Here is a 12,829-nt window from a genome sequence, read left to right as displayed (position 1 = left end):
CTTGACATTTTTTCATCACACCAGCTGGGGGAGGAGGGGGTGACCAAAAGGTGACATTTTGACCAAACTGGATGTTTCCACAGTAAATTTTCTTTCTAGTAGATTAAAAAAGAAATGCCAACAGCACAAAAACCAAAACTGTCTTGATTAAAAATGTTGGCCTTCAAAACACTAAATTCCTGTTTAAAATGGACTGGTTTTCAGATTGATTAAAAAAAAAAGGCAAAAATTCATTCCTCTGGCCACCTCCCCCGCCCCAGATTTGTTTTGGTTTGTTAACCAAAATATTCACAGGAAAGAAAGCCAAAATAATGACAATTTCCCCCCTGGAAAATAATTGTCATTTTTCAACTAGCTCTTAACGCAACGTAGTTAAATGAGAGCAATCCTAGTAAGAACACTGCACAGCAAGTAAGTCATATGGTTATTTGAAAGAAGGGCATTACAATTTAAGAGCTAATTTTTATTGTCACCTTTAATTTATGGATGGGAAAAATGAGGCAGGGTCATCAAGCATCTTAAAAAAAAAAGAAACCACAGAAAACATTAGCATTTGAAATGCTGGACTCCCATCTCCCTGTTAGATCACATCAGCTTCTCTGTCTGTATATGTGTAATTGTCTCTGTTGATATGTATGTATATATAGTACCTCTGTACGTATACATATGTATGATACGTATGTGTGCATATTCATGTATATAAAGATTCATATATACAATCTGTCTCCTTTTTAACCTTCAGATGTTCAAACTGAAACATCTGACAAAAACATTCTCTTTTTTTTTCTTTTCTTTTCTTTTCTTTTTTTTTTTTTTTTCTTCTTCCTAAAAATAGCACCCCAAGAGTCCAGGTAAACACATTGATTTCTAGTGTAAATGATCAGGCTTCATTTAATCCCAGCATGGATGCAAAGTCCCCTTCACTGCACTGCCTTTCCCTCTCTAAGACATTTGGGCTCCTAATCTTGGACGCTCCATGACAGTCTTAGCAGTGGTTGTTGCAGGGATGGAGCCTGCTCTGTCGAGCCTTGCCTCCCTCCTCCACCTCTGCCAGGCAGTCCAGGCAGAAGCCAGGGAAGGGGAAATCTGTGTGGGTTGGTATCAAGGAACAGGGAAGATGAGGACTGAGGCAAAGAGAAGCCATCCAGCATTGGAAGAAAGTTGGTGCAAAGGCATAAAACCGAGAGAGAAATTGCTATAGAAACAAGAAGACAGACAAGGGAAAAAACCACAGGTGGGAATTGTAATAATATTGATCAGCCTCAGAGGTAATAGCTGTAAAGAGAAATATCTCCACTGCCCCATTACAGGTGTGCTTGGACAGCAGGCCCTATCAAATGGAAGGACAGGATCCTGACTGCAGTTTTGGATGGGCTTGCAAACACACACGTATATTTGTGTGTGTAAACAGAGACTAATGTGTATTGCTTAAAGGTAAAGAAGTCTACATATGTAGTGGGCACATGAGCAATATTCAGCCATGATCAGAGCTTAGGTGTGAGCACGGGAGGTTGCCACTTCAGTGCTGGAAGAAGTGATGGCCTTTGAGTTTCTTCAGGGAGAGGTTTCTTGCCTCCAAAAGAGCACAGAAAAAGAGGTAGAGGAGATGATCCATGGAGACTTTGCTAGGAAGAACTAGGGAGAAAGACACAGTAGAATAACAAGAAATAGGAGGCAGTAGATTATGTAATGGAAGAAGAACTTCAACGTGGTAACCCGTCCTGACAGGAGCAGCGTTGGGCTAATTCTGTTGTCCTGCAAAGACACAGAGCAGTCTTGCATCTGTAGCTGGTTGCATTTGCAAGCTTAGCAGATACATTCATACCCTGACAGCAGGTAGATGACCTGAAAGGTGTGTGCAAGATGCTGCGCAAACCTAGCAGTCCCTGGACTATACTGTGAATGTCACAGAGCACAGGAGCTGTGTATTTTTAAAGACCATATGCACTTTCTTAGTTCATAAAGTCTTTGGGAAACACTTGTCCTTCTCTTGCTTTTAAAAGTTTGTTGTACAGATGAACACAAATCTTACTCCACTTAACAGCTTGACTTTGTCATGCCGGCAATGGGATCCTTCTCCCATTGAAGCCAGGGCAGTTTGCCATTAGCACCAAGCAAGGGACAGGGCAGCATCCTACCTGCTGTGCACAGACCTGGACACTGGCCATAACTACCCACCAGGCTGGTGATGTATATGGGACTAAAGCTGTCTCAGCATCCTCTTCTTGGTCCTCCGGTAAATCCATCCTTGGAAAATGATCCTGGAATCTTGGGGGTACAGCCTCATAGCCTCATCTATCTCCAGAGCCCCACTTATATGGCTGCAAGGTCTCAGCAATGACTCAGCCCTATGTGGAGCAAAAGAAATACAGACGAAGAGCTGAAAAATTAGAATCAGTTCCAAAGGGCATCATTGCTTTTTAGCAAGGCCATGTGCATGAACAGTAGGGATAGAAGGTATGAACAGATTGCCATTAAATGTCTCTTCTGGGGTAACCACACATGCAGTTACTCATGTGGAAACAGGGAAAGAAAGCGGCCACAGAGAAGCTTTCCATGGGTTTCTCATTTGTCCTCAGTGACTTGCTGAGTGGACTTACATTTCCATTCTAGTCTTTGAGGAGTGAAAGAGGCACCTTCAAGTCCCATTCATATCTTAGCTAAGCAACATCATTGCTCCTCTTCACCTCCATGGACTTTGCAGAGTTTGGGGTAAATGGACTCCTGAGCTGAGTGCTTATATCTGGATTGGATAAGTCTAAGCCAAAGACTTCTGGGGGAAGTAAATATTGCTCTGGCTTAAACATGGTCAATGAATGTCTGCAACAATGCAGAGCTGATCCTTACAGTCTGATCAGAATCTGCCATTAAAAGCTTTCCTGTGACAGAGGTGTTCATAGCATTAGAACTACCGTGCTGACAGCACAGGTTACAAGGACACGACTAAAGTTATGTACACTCTAACCAAGGCTTTGACTGAGATTCATTTCCCCTGATGTGATAGAACTACTCTGTAACTGTCTCCTTCACGGCTAGTTATTCAAGGTCCTCATTATAACCTCAAGAGAGATAGAGGCTTTTTTTGGCCATGGTTCTCAGTCTCATCTGAAAGGATCACTTCAGGCAGGTGAATTGGAACCTACCAGCCCTGTCTGTCTACTAAAACCAGCCCAGAGTGATTTGCTTAGATGGAGATATCTGTGTCTTGAATCCCATCATTAGGACTTTAAGTCATTATCTCTAGACAATGTTCAAGGAGAACAGTCTCAGGCTCCACTTAGACATTTTAAAGAAGCAGCTGGGTTGGAGGAATATTGTCATTTACCCGCTGTGTTTGGCTATGGTTTCCTCAATAGAGCAAGTTCCTGGTCAGTGTTATCTGCAGCAAAGATACTTAGCATTATCTGTCCTTGCGCACAGGTCCTAAATGCTCAGGAAGTACGTTCCTTCTTTATCTCCAAGGCACCACTTCTGAACTAGGGTGTATATATTTGTTTTCATAACCTAAACACTTTTACTCACAAATTTACTTCAGCAATACCCAAAGTTCATAGCCATTCCCAGCAAAGTGAATTGCTTTTCTTAAACAGGTTAGTTTGGCTGGTGTCCAGTCTAACACAGATGCCTAACTTACCTCTCAATTTCAGGCTGCTGATGAAGCAGTCCTCATGAGATAGGTGCCTAACTCCTCCGACTAGTCAATAGAGAATGGCATTTGCTTCTGTAGCCCTCCAGAAGGAAAGTCTGTCAGACCAAGTTTAAGACCTGAAAAAGGGATTCTGCACTTGAAAGCCTGTGTCATTCAACTCAACCAACTGACCTACGTGTACTCCTGTTTATTACAATCTTTGCCTAAAGTCCAGTACTTTGCGGTGTGGGCAGGAAATGTCCCTAAAGACCATCAAAGGGTCTTCTCGCCACCGTTGACTAGGTAGGTGCTGTAGAACTCTGCTTTAGGACAGCTTCTTTTGGAGCTTGAAATAGAGACCCAAGTTGGGCAGGCAAGATGACCACATGGACTCTCATGTGAAAGTACATTTTCTGGGTTTTTGTTTTGTTCTTTTAGCCTTAGTAAGTCCTAATCCTTCACCTGTACATAAATGTATGTGTGTGTGTGTGTGTGTGTGTCACATCCACAGTGTCTGAGGGTGTGTTTAGAGGACAGGCAGAGGGATAGTAGTACCCACTCCAAAACCAGTGGTCACTGGCAGACCACCCTGGTCCCTCCTGCTTCACCCATAAGGGAAAATGTTTTCCCCAATCAAGGTAATGTCAAAGAACCTCTCCTCAGCTTGAGTGTTGACTGGGGCTAGCATCCACAAGTATACATTGCCTTTCCCATAGTGCTGCCACCCCTGAAGCTGCAGCTGGTGCCATCCCATACTCCAACCTCAGACAGGTGGGTGCTGCTGCCACTTTCCAGCCTGATAGTGAGATAGTATCTGCTCCACCAGATCTCTCCCATTCCCACTGCCTCCCTGCCCCGTTCAGGGGAGCAAAGCCTGTTAGCCCTTATCCTCATAAAGCCTAACTCATGCTGCTGGCATGACTGAGGCAAGGAAAGAGCCAGGTCTTGCTATGATGGTACTACCATCTGTTGTTCCTTCCCACCTGCTCTTTTTCTTGTGGTACGGCATAGCCAGAAAGCCCTAAGAGGCAGAAGGGATGCTAGAGGCCTTTCCCTCTTCCTCATGCACAACCTGGACCTCTACAGATGACGCTACTTGTCCATGGGTGCCCAAGGACACAAGCGACAGCAGCTCTACCCTGAGACATTTTCAAAAAGATAGTTTTCTCCCTCTTGGCTTGTGAAATAACTGTAGACCTAGATCTTGCATCTGTCTTAGGGGTACCAGTCTACTGCCTTCACTCAGACTCTAGGAAGATCATGCTGGCACTTCCAGCTCATCAAAGGGCAGGGCTTGGGGCCAGGCCATCAAGAAGGAGTCAGTTCCAAACAAGACACCAGCCAACTGTGGGAAAAGTGTGGAGCCGAAGCCAGTGCTCAGATCAGGAGCTTAGTTCTGCATCGTCTCTTGTCAGCTGATCATAACTGCTTTAGCCAGAAAGCATGTTTCAGCTCAGAAAAACTACAGGGGAAAAAAAAAAAAAAAAAAAAAGCCAGCAATAGAATTTTCTCTAGCCAGCATGCATGACTTCAGGATGAGAACTGCCAACAATATTCTTGTGACACCCAGACTGAAGGTGAAATTTCAGTCGTGTGCAGTGACTTTTCAGAAATAAGCTGGGAGGAGAGATATGAGCCCTGCCAAGAGGATAGAAAGGCAATACCTGAATAACAGAGTGCAGAGCTGCTGACTGAGACAAGTGTATCGTTGTGTGCAGTGATTTTTGGTGTTTACTGAGGCAAAACTCCCTGGGCCAATAAAGGGACATTTTCCTTTGTAGGAAAGGAACAGGGTGTTTCTGGAGATTGTAGCAACCAGCTCCTGGCAGTTTCTTTTTTCTTTTTTCTTTTCCTTCTCCTTTTGCTCTTCTTTCTTCTCCTTTTCCATTTTCTTCTTCTTTCCCTTTCTCCTTCTCTTCTCTTCTCTTCTCTTCTCTTCTCTTCTCTTCTCTTCTCTTCTCTTCTCTTCTCTTCTCTTCTCTTCTCTTCTCTTCTCTTCTCTTCTCTTCTCTTCTCTTCTCTTCTCTTCTCTTCTCTTCTCTTCTCTTCTCTTCTCTTCTCTCCTCTCCCCTCCCCTCCCCTCCCCTCCTCTCCTCTCCTCTTCCTCTCCTCTCTTCTTCCTCTTCCTCTTCCTCTTCCTCGTCCACTTCCTCTCCCTCATCCGCTTCCTCTTTCCTGTCTCTCTTTTTTTATTTTTTAAATTCACACCAGACCCAAATGCCAAAGGAGTAAATATCTGTCTTTTAATGATGCTGATTCAGGAACCATTATACCATCTGAGTCCTCCTACAAGTCTGCTTCCCACACCATACCAGCATTGCTGTGTTTCCAAACCTGCTGTCCTGTGAACCACTAAATGGACATGCAGCAACAAGTAGTAGTTGCTTTTTGGTTTTGTTTTCATTTTATTTTTCATTTTTTGGGGTGGTGGGTTGTTTTCTTTTGGTTTTTTTTTTTTTTCTTCCTTTTATTCTCAGTAGCCAAAGCAGCTCTTGGTCTGTATTCCCCCCTGATTTTAAACTGGGATGTAATCAAATTAAAATGGTACCTGCTTTGAAGTCCATCCAAGGAAATGGAAAGACTGCCAGAGGACTTTGCCTAGCGGTCCAGTGAAGCCCAGGATGCTGGGGGTGGTGTGGGAAAGGCCGGTGCTAACAAAAGCATTCTGGTTGGCAGCAAATGTATTTATTTTCCAGACTTTGCAAACTGATCTGTGTCTGCGCTCATTCATTCAGTGCATGCTCTCCTCAACAGCCGCTGCACAGCGTTCTGTTACTGTTCACTGTTGACCGTGTGTCTACATTTAAGTGTGTGTTTTACGTGTGTGTCTCTAGCTAGGCCTCCTCCATCCTTTTTTTTTCTTCCTTTCTTTCTTTTCCTCTTCCTTTCTTTCTTTTCTTTCCGTTCAGTTAGTTTGGTTTGCTCTCCTGCTTGTTTCATTTTCTATAGTTTAATGGCAAGTATTTCCATTAGATCTTTTTGACTGATGCTGTGTTTGTAACTTTTTTTTATTATTATTTTTATATATATCTTCTTTCCCCACCTTTCCCTTTTTCCACACTATATATAAATATATATATATAAAAAAAATCTTTTCTTCTTTTGTCATTCAATCAAATTCCAACAAAACCAACCAAGAGCCAGTCAAATCCACCACAGTCTCGCGCTGAGCTAGGAAAAAAGTTCACGTAATGACATGAAAGTGGAGAATACAGTCCCCCAGGCCGTAAGTTCAAATCAACTCGAAGTTGAAAGTGTGACATGATGGCGTCATGTAACAAGCTAAGAATTGGTTGCATGACATGCCGTCAAGTTTCGTGCAGGTGCCGTGATTGAAGCATTTTTCTTGGATGTTGTATCAGTTGATGATTGGCCAGTCATGATCACATGTGCCTTTTTTGACTTTGTGCTGCCACAATTTTTTGCTGTGCTCATTTTCGTTTCGTTTTTGGTGCTTGCAGTGGTTTCTTTATTTGTTGTTTGATTTCTCGTCAGCGTTTTATGCTTCTTTAGATGTCACATAGAAGGAAAAAAAAAAGATGGATTCCTAATTCTTTAGAAAAAAATGGGATTATTATAACTACAGATAAATTGGAAAAAAAAAAAAAGAGAGAGAAAAAAAATGCGTGATTAATTTTTTTGCACTGAAAATCTTGTGATTTTATTTTTTTTCCGGAGAATTGGGGGCCTTTTTCAATTGACACCTTTTTTTCCCCTTAGGATATTTCAAATCACTCTCTAAAAATTAAAAAAAAAAAAAAATAAAAAAAAAAAAAAGAAAAAAAGAAAAAATGACAAAAACAAAACAAAAAAAAAAAAACAAAACCAAAAAAGAGTAATGATAGTAACAGTAGTTTGAAAACTATAGCAATCCAAAAAAAGAAACCCCAAGAAAAGCCTCATTGTATGTCTTTTCAAGAATTCCTAATTCTAAGGTTCCATATTACAGCAACTCCAGCCAAAATTAATTGCTCGGGGGAGGGAGGGATTGTTTTGAGTGGGAAAAAAAACCCATACAGATCAAAAAGCAAAATGCATCTTTTTGTTTACAACTGAAAAAGGGTCCTTGACGAGTGTTTTTTATTTTTTTATTCTATTATTATTTTTGGTGTTGTAATTGTTTAGACTGCTGTGTACGGTTTGCTGTTTGTTGAACCAACAGTGTGAAAACCTGCCAGCATGGATTGATATTCCGCATGACACTTTTCCACCAGAGTGGACCTTTTGCAGTTTCTAAGTTTCTTGATGTAATAAATCACCAAGTGTATAAGAAGAACCTGCTTGCTAGAAAGAGATAAGAGCTAATCCTTAATGATTAAGCATCCTACTTAAATGTCAAGCCTAGTCGGATCATGATTACATTTTTTTAAATAACTTTTTATTTAAGAAATGTTAGCTTTACATTTTTTTTGCAAAAAAAAAAAAAAGTTTATTCCAACAGCCTTTTTTTTAATTTAACATCCTATAAATTGCCTTTTCAAAGTCCTACTTTCTGACAGTCACAAAGGAGTAGATGTTATTGGCAGCTGTTTCTCCACAGAAAGCTCATACACTGTCATAGATGGCACCCCATCAAAATGTAGAACAATTCTTTCTTGATGTCTTTCACACTACAAAAGCCCGCCAAGCAAGATTTTGATCTGGCATTGTAAAGTGGCACTCAAAAATAATTAAAATGCAGCTATCTGCACATACATAGTGATACAGATCTACATAGACATGCCCTACTATTATTTTGATTTATTATTATTATTGCTATTAGGAACAATTGTATTTTTTCTATCATGATCGTGACTACCTTGCTCACTTTGGGTTTGATCCGGTTCTCACTGAAGTCAAGGGGAATCTTTCTGTTGACATTGAGTGGGAGCAGAATCAGAGCCAATGTCTCCAAAAGCAAAACATCAAACCAGAAGCCCCATCCTGTCCCAATTGAAGGGAGAAGAAAACATCCATTACTTTCAACAGGAGCAGGATTGGGCCCAAAAGAACAGGCTTGTTTTTAATTTAATTTTCATTTTTTAGGTCTTTTCCCCCCTGTCCCAAGTACCCTCCCCCCCTTCCCTACTTCCCCCTCCCCTTTTTGATTTAATTTGCAATGATCTTCTTCATTTTTTTAGGGCAGCAGCTGAATGGGCCACAATTAGAAAAAAAAAAAAAAAAAAAAAGTATATATATATTAAAAAACGGGAACTGTTGGATTACACCTTTGACATATCAGCAAATATCAATCAAGCTGAAGACTTCAGACTTATTCTCTCTTTGATTGTTTAGACTGTAACATTTCTTCAAGAAAAGTATCACATCTGCTGACTTCGAAGGACATGCGCTTGAAACAAAACAAACAAACACATAAGTAAAATCAGAACAGGAACAAGATCAACCAGGATTTCTGAAGAGACACTGATATCACCACAGCGGCTTTTCTTCAAACAGGAGATGCAAACCTGGATACTGGCAAAGGAGTGCCTGTTTGCCACCAAGGATGCGGTTACCATGCGAGACCCATGGTAACAGTCACTAAGCATCTTTATCTGTCATTCCTTAGCTATATAGGGACCAAAGGACAAAACTTTTTACCGCAGACTTGTAGCTGTATGTAAAATATGGAAGTTCTTTCCTTTTCTCTGAGCTGTTCCTAAAACAGTTTTTGAGAGCGATTATATGAAATATGTAAAATTAAAAAAAAAAAAAAAAAAAAAAGTGCTTAAATGCTTTTAAAACAGCAAGATAATAGTTCTTTCATACTTTGGGAGGTTCTTTGGTTATACATTAATTAGAGTCTATGAAGCTTTCATATGGTTTTCTGTATAATACGTAAGGATCGCACTGTTAAAGGCAGGTAAGATGGATATCTATGAAAAGCAAAAAAGTAAATAAATAAATACATAAATAAATACATAAAAAGGCATAGAGAAGAGAAAGGAAAGATGGTTGATATTGAATGGAAAACAAAAAAGGTTTGTAAATGCTTCTAACTCTCCCCATTTAAAATCCTAATAGTTGTACAGAATTTAAAAAAAAAGAAAGTTTAAAATACCTATATAATAGAAAAAATTAGACAACATAAAAAAAAAAAGGCAAAAAAAATACTACATAGAAGTTAGCGTTAATGCTAAAATCAAAGATGTTGTAGAACTGTAATTTTTGTAGAGTTTAGATTGAGCATAAATTCCTACTCTGCCAATTGCTGTTGGATGCTGTTATATATCAAGGAGAAAAAGGAGATAAATGGCTATTATGGCAGCTTTTTTAACTGCAAGCATTCCAGCTATTAAAAAATAAACAAAACAAGACTCGATTCTGTAGACAATGCAAATGGGAAACAAAACAGCTGTCTTTTTATCAGACGCTAGTTCTAACTTGAACAACAAAACACAGCTAAATGCTTCATGTCTTCATGATCTGCTGTCCGCAAGATTCCCATCATCCTATGCTTCAGTAGCTTCCATATTTGCTCTAGAAACCTTCAGGGCAAGGATTAGCCTAGAACCTTAATCTTAAAAAATAAAAAATAAAAAATAAAAAAATAAAAAAAAAAATAAAAAAATAAAAAAAATAAAAAAAAATAAAAGCAAAAAGTAACATAAAACAATCTCTTTGAAGAATTTCTGAAACTGTTTACAAGGAATTTTGAAAAACAGGGGGATGTTTAAAAAAAAAAAAAAAGATGCTGGCTCTGTTTCTGTAAATAAATTTGCATATTTTGTAGGACTTTTAATTGTAATGATAGAGAAAAAACAAGGAAAACTATTTAATGAAAGCACGATATTTATCTTTGGTAAATGACTTTAGAGCAGTTAAAAAATAAGACATTGCTTTAAAAAATCTGACTCAGAAAAAACAATGAATTATTTAAGAACACATATATTTTAAAGTATATCATATTTATTAAAATTTATTTTCACAGTCTTATAACTTGATTTACATCATTCTCACACTTGTTTGCATCGATTGAGCAGTGTGATAATTGTTTCTGATTCTTTGTTTGGTTTTACTCTGTTTTAATGTTCTTGTTTGCTTTTCTTACTGTTTTTTATGTCGATCTCAAACTTTCTTCCTTTCTCTTTTAATTTAATTTTAATTCTAATTCCCTATTGGGCCAGATCTTACGGCCCTTACTCAGGCAGAACTCCCACGGGGATATAGAGGGTATTTTGCCTGAGTAAGGGCAGCCAGACTGAGCCCACAGCTAGAAAGTACAGATGTGTAACGCAGCTGCAGTTCCATACAACTGCTCTTTCACTCTCAATTCCCTAAAACTCCTTGTAATCTTCTGTAATTATTGAATGACGCTTTCCAGCTTAGCCCTAAATAAAGCACAGTTTAAAAAAAATAATGCCATGTTCTTTACTTCTTGATGGCTTTCCTTAATGTGTTTGCTTTGAGAACAAAATGAATCTATTTCGACTTTTTCATTAATATACATTGTTTGAGTATCAGAACAAATCCCTTTGTTATATAAAACGTATCTCATTGGATTGAATTAATGACACTGTTTCATTTAATGTCTGCTTGCTATTCCACTGTGGTTTACCTTAAACCTAGTAGGTTAGAAGATCAAATAACAGTACATACAAATTAGAGTCATTGTAGCTCCCATTTGAAGACCATTGTTTGATTTCACGCTCATGGTTTTTTCATGCTGATAAGGATAGAGGCCAAAGCTTGGGACATTGCTCCTTTTGCTGCTTTGGGACAACTTTGTGAAATTCTGCAGTCTCTAGAGAGGAGGCTCAATTTCTTCCTGAGCATCCCTCACGTCTCATCTTTTGAATGATTAATTTTTTTTTTCCCTTGAAGTGGCTGTACCAGATCAGCTGAGCTGAGGCTGGGTCTGAAACCAGGAGCTTTTGCATATTTTTTTTTTTTCTGATTCTCAGAGCTGCATCTGCATTTGGACAAGTTGCACCAGCTAAATCGATCTCTAAATGGGACTAATGGTGCTTGTCCATAATTTGAACTCCACAGATGGAAGGAGTTCTATTAGTAGAAACTCCTATTATTACTATTATGAGTTACTAATGTCTGTTCAGGGCTATAGAAATAAATGAAATGTAAATCAGGTGATGAATACAAGGAGGGAATATGGTCAGTATTTTCTTTTCATCTCAAGGTAAAGGCAAATACAGAAGAGCACATACACCAACCCCATCTCTGTCTTTTTGCAGAGAAGATACTCTGTAGAGGGCTGAGTAGGCTAAAGACGTGGGAATTGGCTTCAGATGTCACTGAGCTAGAAAATGAGGGCTAGGTCTCTGGTAAGAAGAGGTTTCTTCACCAAAGGCCATTCAGTGTCCCGCCCTGAGTTGTAGGGGTGAAAAAGACAGAGACATGTCCTCTGACCTGGGCCAATTTGAGAATCAAGGGGGCACTTGTGAAACTTACCCTTTGAAGAAGGAAAACCCACAACAAATAGGGAAGACTCAATTTCCCACAGTGGCACAGCAAAGGTACCCCTAAAAGGTGTTGCCTGATTCCCTCCCTGTTTCTCTGGCTGCCTTCCCCACTCCCCCTCGTGACCCTCAAGCTCCCCAGAGCCCTTCCTTACCTGCCTTGAGGAAGATGCTATGTCTCTGCAGTGGATATGGGACTGTGAGGTACATCCTGATGTATCTGCAAGGCCATGGCCATGTGGTCTGAGTAGGATGGGCTGCATCCCTGGGGCATACAGCTGGGGACACCCTTGGCCACTGAGACACAGCTGAGGGCTGTCAGTGAATGATTGTGAGACAAGATTCCAGAGGTACCCTGTAATACACAAAAGATAAAATATCCAGTGTTGGGGAGCAGCCAGCTCCCATGGGGAGGCCTGAAAACACTATTAAAGCTGCCTCTGTGGCCCAGGCCAGTACCTCTAAAAATATTTGACTTTGCAGAGACACCATCGGGATTACTGAACTGGGGAATCTGGCTATGAGTGACACAGAGGGGACCACGCATGGTCCTTGCCTTTCTCCCAGCACTTCCCCATGCATTATGCGGCAAGCTCAAAAACTGGGCAAATCTCCAAGCCCAGTCTGCAAAAAGGAGGGAGGCACCGCAATGTTTTCAGCCAGCTGGAGGTTCATTTACATTGGTGTGCTGAGGAATAAAGCACTGCTGTGACCGCACTGCTGCCTGAACTAAGTGATGTTTACTTGCCATACTCAACTCTGGTTACGTTAGAGACACAGACTAAAACAGGATGGGCTGAAGCAC

The 12,829-nt window shown here is 40.1% G+C and overlaps 1 protein-coding gene across 11 annotated transcripts in view; it reads left to right on the top strand.

Annotated features, from left to right (window-relative positions):
* Window positions 1-9,353, top strand: part of CELF4 (CUGBP Elav-like family member 4) — a 721,304-nt gene extending 711,951 nt beyond the window's left edge. For 9 of the 11 annotated variants that reach the window (XM_040580543.1, XM_040580547.1, XM_040580545.1 and 6 more), the window contains exon 13: window positions 8,749-9,353. The gene's annotated coding sequence lies outside the window, so the exon portion shown is untranslated. Of the gene's footprint in view, window positions 1-6,766; window positions 7,208-8,748 lie in introns of those variants that run through there. The other 2 variants (XM_040580538.1, XM_040580539.1) reach the window with 2 other exon arrangements.
* Window positions 9,354-12,829: the final 3,476 nt, after the last annotated feature.

Source organism: Falco naumanni, chromosome Z (assembly GCF_017639655.2).
Source record: "Falco naumanni isolate bFalNau1 chromosome Z, bFalNau1.pat, whole genome shotgun sequence".
Lineage (NCBI taxonomy): Eukaryota > Metazoa > Chordata > Aves > Falconiformes > Falconidae > Falco > Falco naumanni.
This window is presented reverse-complemented; position numbering and strand designations above follow the sequence as displayed.